This window comes from Sinohyriopsis cumingii, chromosome 7 (assembly GCF_028554795.1).
Source record: "Sinohyriopsis cumingii isolate HCF-2022 chromosome 7, ASM2855479v2, whole genome shotgun sequence".
Taxonomy (NCBI): domain Eukaryota; kingdom Metazoa; phylum Mollusca; class Bivalvia; order Unionida; family Unionidae; genus Sinohyriopsis; species Sinohyriopsis cumingii.
In genome coordinates, this window is record NC_142967.1 from 33,366,471 (window position 1) to 33,371,867 (window position 5,397).

The following is a 5,397-nucleotide window of genomic DNA, read 5'->3' on the forward strand; positions in this document are numbered from 1 at the left end:
GTGCATATAGACTAAGTAGCTATTTTGTGCTTACAGATTAAGTAACTATTTTCGTGCATACAGATTTAGTAACTATTTTCGTGCATACAGACTAAGTAGCTATTTTTGTGCATACAGACTAAATATCTAAGTATGCTGAACAAATGTTAAAAATCACATATGTTTAACGTGTTTAACTTTACAATCTCAAACATATGTTGTATTTGTTTTCAACCTGATTTTCAAGTGTCAGTTAAAACAAATATGTGATATGTGAGGCAACTGTGAAGGTGTAGATATTACTTGTTCAATACAGGATAAATTTAAAGAACGTCACATGATGAATACATTTTGGGTTTTTTTTAAGTGCTGAACTGCTATGTTGTGAACTTCGCATACAAATTGCCCAAATTAGCTGTCCGTGACCTTTAGATAAATGTCATTTACTAGCCATGGACCCACGGCCAAGTGGTGTAAAGTTCTTGGCATTGCCGCTCACTGCCATCTCACCTCTGTCCGCGTCGGTTCGAGAGTCGGGCTCTGCCGTTGTGGGTATGTGAACAAGCTTGGCAGTAAATTGAGTAGCTCTGTTCTTACCATGCGTTTTCCGGGTTCTTTATCTTGCAGTTACTGGCCGACTATCCTGCGATGAAAAGATTGCATTAATTCAAAAACAACGATGCATTACCCGATATAATTATGACCAGACCTAGTCGTTTTATCTACTACATTATCTGCTTATTCACTTAATTGCATAAACTTGAATGCTTGACTCGGAATATAAAAAGGATGACAAAATTAAATATTGCTAACCAGTTGCACAAAAGTCTCCACTTCCCATCCTTCCTCTCTTTTGTGCTCCGTAGTTATGATAAATTTTTATTACATCAAAGGTATTTTTTTGGAAGAAAAAAAACACAAATATTGCAGAGACTTCGATCAAGCAATTTAACTTATCAAATTTATTATATAAAACTTCCCTGCTGCCTTTAATAAATTAAATTTAAAGGTTTATTTACGACCGGAGAATTTTGCAACGTGCACTGAATAAATATTGGCCAACTGCTTTTAGTCAATACATATCAAATCATTTCAAGGACATACACTTCCAATTATCAATAATGTCGACATATTCCCGTTCTTTCAATAAAATACATTGCTTGTAGCTTGACCATATATTCGATTTTAGATATTCTAGCCACAAACTAAATATACAAACAGCTAGATATTAAACTTTGATTGCATCCAGTCTTTCAAATGACGTTTCACTCTCCATGTAATTTACTACATGTAGAAAACTAATATTAAGCGGGGGGTTCTTTTGTAAATATTACCAAGAGCTCAGCAAATAGTAGTTTTGGACTTTTGCTGACATTTATATTGATTTTTATTATATTTGTTTTGTACCTTGATAAGATCACAAGGTCGTAGTTCATTGATGATGGACATTATATAATGCGTTGCTTAAAGAAGAATTTGTATTTAGTACTAATAACAATTACATATATTATGACATGTAGATTACCCGATATATTTTTTGTATTAGAATTAGTATCCTGGACCGGTTGCCTAAATTACTATTAAAAAAAACCTCAAAGCTTGGTTAGTTGTCAGTATTAAATGGCATGGTTAAGTATTGAGTATTTGATATTTTTTAGGTGACAGGGTTGAGGATAACTACATATGATGCTTTCTTTCAAATACGGTATCTGTGTTGGATCTGCGTGGGTATGAAGACTCAATTTCTGAATTTAAAGAAACAAAACCTATATATAAAAAAAACATTTACCAACGCTGGAGGCGGGCGAGTTGTCAGACATATCAGGGCCTATTAATATGTTGATTTACAAGTATTTCGTGTCATTATACAAACTGCAGCAATGAGTGTGTTACCAAACTTCGCTCACATACCGTAAAATAGAATTCGTTGACCGAGAACCTTGCGGCTATATTAGAAGGATATAATTTATTAAATCACTCTCAGTGCAAACCTTTCTAGGCAAGAACTGGAGAGGTAAACATGGGACAACAATGCCCTTGGCCCATATTTCATTACAGAACGTTTGGTGCGCAGTTTGTTTGTTTTGGTTTGTTTTGTTGGGGGTTGGGGGAGGTGTGTTTACTTTTTTTTTTTTTTTTTTTTTTTTTTTTTTTTTCTTTTCGTGTTTTCGCCTTAAGTAGCTTACGTTAGACTAAATAGCGATTCAAATGTTTCATCTTCCACGTACGGCTTTACGAAAAGGTAAAATGTTTCATCCCCCACGTACGGCTTTACTAAAAGTTAAAATGTTTCATCTCCCAGGTATGGCTTTACGAAAAGGTCGAATGTTTCATCTCCCAACATTGCGAAAAGGTCAAAAGTGTTCAGTTACCTAACAGTTATAAAGGTTCTGTTTAAGTTTTACCCTTATTCCCTTAATTAATTGGTACAATTGTGCACCCTATGTGGGTAATGTACTCACGTGAAGCTATTAATATTGTATAAATAGCTCAATCCTAAATTAATTAATCCTTTCTTGGAAAGAGTGTCGGATAGAAATGGAATCGATTCGTTTACCATTTTAACTCATTTCTTAACATTTCTTCGTTTCTATTTTCAATAGTTGGTGTCCTTCAAAATATAACACGTATCCAATAGTAACTTCACACTTTGAAAGTGCCTTAGACTTAAATGCATAGGAGTTCACATTTTATAGGCTGTAAGTTCTTTTCTCATCAAGTGACCGTAATTCGCAAACGAATGTTGCCATTCTCTTAAATCTTGTGGAAATTATAATTGCTTTTGCGTGAGTATTTTGACCTAGTTATGTTAAATGAATATATTGTTCTGGTATGTTCCGACCATATGTAGGCTTCATAATTTATTTTCTTCTCCAAAATGGCTCAGGCACAGCATATAGATGTTTATTTCCCACAAAAAGATCAACTTCTCTACATATGACATAATTTTAGTCTTGTATTGCTCAAAATATGTATCGTGATAAACAATCGAAAGATGGTTTTCATTAGATGTGTTGTGTCTAACTTATTTTTTTTAAATAAGGGACATTATTTCCTGCATAGCTTGTAATTTGTAAGAAAGGGGGTATTTTCGCTGTATATACTATCAGATAATCTTTTGCCAGAAACACACATCCGTGAAAACTTCATTAAAAAGGTCCATGGTACTTAAAAGGAATAAATAATACCAGTATACAGATGACAGCATAACATAAAAACACCGCAAAACGTCGCAAGGTCGGAGATGTAAACTTTCAGTACTGCCATTGTCATCAGCCATACAGTATACTTGACCTCCCCCTATACGATCCAGAACTGCGCCAGAATGACGGAATGTTTTTTGATATGTGGTGTGCATAAAACAATAAATAGCAATTACAAAGATCTATTTGTGTAGCTGCAGTCACCCCCAGTGACTTACGTTCACAAAGTTTTCTCGATACTTCATTTTGTAAAAATAAATGGCATCATTTTATCTATTAAGAATTTACCTAAGTTAGGTATAAATAGTGCTGGATATAGTACCATGCAGCACGCATACGTAGCCTGTACCTACCAATGTTGGAGTAATTTAACAATTAACAAAACATCACGACAAAATTTGTACAAGGACCTGTACAATCTGTACCACTCGCCAAACATATATTTGTGATTCCACGAGTATCCATTTTGATCAATTCCATATTTGTCATATGTCAATACAACTTTATCATTTCGTCAGTACCAGTGTATTGTTGACCAATATTATCACTCGCAACGACTGAAATAACAGTTTTGTGTGTCCTAAACATTTATAAACCTTTTGCGATAATTTAACTTTATTTCGATTTGTTTATTGTTTGTTAAAATCCTCTATCACCACACAGTTTGTAAATAAATGTTTTGGACAACGACATTAATATATTTGTTTGCACTTACTCTGGGAAATTTAACACCTTTAAGTTTTTAATATTATAAAATATATCTAACTTCAAGAGTCCTGTATTTGAATGTGTACCAGATTGACCTGGATTTGTGATAATTACCTTGTTTTAATTCAGCTCTTTGCTAGCCACGTTCGATGGCCTTCAAATTATAGCGCGTGATTTTTAAGTTACCGCTTTAAAAGTGCGTTAGAATTTTAAAGTACGTCAGTTCTAACATCTAACTGCTGTATATTTTTGGCAATATGATGGTAAACGTTTCAAGATCTAACGGCTGTATATTTTTTTGGCAATATGATGGTAAACGTTTCAAGCTGCTGATCGGTAAATGTGCATCAAATATCCATCTTTTGTGATAAAAATGGATGATAAGAATAGCGGAATTTTGACTGATCTAAGCTGTTTTGCGATGTTAAAAGGTGTTTCAGACAGACAATCCATAAGAATTCATATTGGAATTCACGTAGATTTCATCAGAAATCCACCTTTTATCCCATTTTTATTTACAAGTACTCTTTAGTTTCTCCCATATTTTTTATTTTCCAGGTCCTTTCGCTGCAAACTCAAGATTGCAAAATAGGATCAATTTACTCTCTAAGCAAATATCTGGCGTTAAAGATATAATCATTAAATTACTTGATTTTATTCCCTCATTATTATGTCGTTGCCATTCGCCTAAAGTTCGTAGTAATTATAAAATTATAATTGATTGTATCTGACTGTTATCTGATTTGTGTTTACTCAAGATTTATTCGCATCATCACATTGTCTACATCACGTGACTGATGACTGAGTCGCTGATGTTCATTTACCCAGCATGAATTCCAGTCTCAATAAATGTAAGATAATTTAGTTGAGTTCCGTCCGTATATGTCAAAATTAAGTGAGAGTCATTCGCTATACTTGACTCAAGGATTTATTTAAAAATGGGAGCCGACGCTGTACAAATGACGCTTAGCAATGACACACTTTTATTCAATTGTTGAGCTCTATGCATGTTTATGGATATGCCAAAAACCTAACAAAACTTTTGGCTAAACGAATCCAAGAATAAACGTGTACCTTTTGAAAGCGTTTCGGCACTGACCAATAACGCTCTCCAGGAGTACGCCGACTGGGTTGATCAGACTCAGCCCAGAACTGATTAGCATTTCCATTGCACCTCTCTCTTCGGCCAAATCCAAAGTGTGGCTTCCTCTGCCTCTTTGCCAACACTGATGACTAACTTTCTGCATATATGTCCTGTAATCCCGATGACTTCCGTGGCACGCCAAAACGGTATATGGTGCAAAGTCAACGCACCCTATTTATACCGGTAGATTCCAGGCCTACCATCCATTCTACTGTCACTCAAGGAAGAGTGGTTAATACTTGGCTAATTTTTCCATTGGGCCTCCTCCATTATAGCTTACCATGGCACTATCAGTTCCAAAGAAATTACCTATTTGGTACCTCCTGACCACAAACAATATCAGTCTGAAATTGGTGTTACATA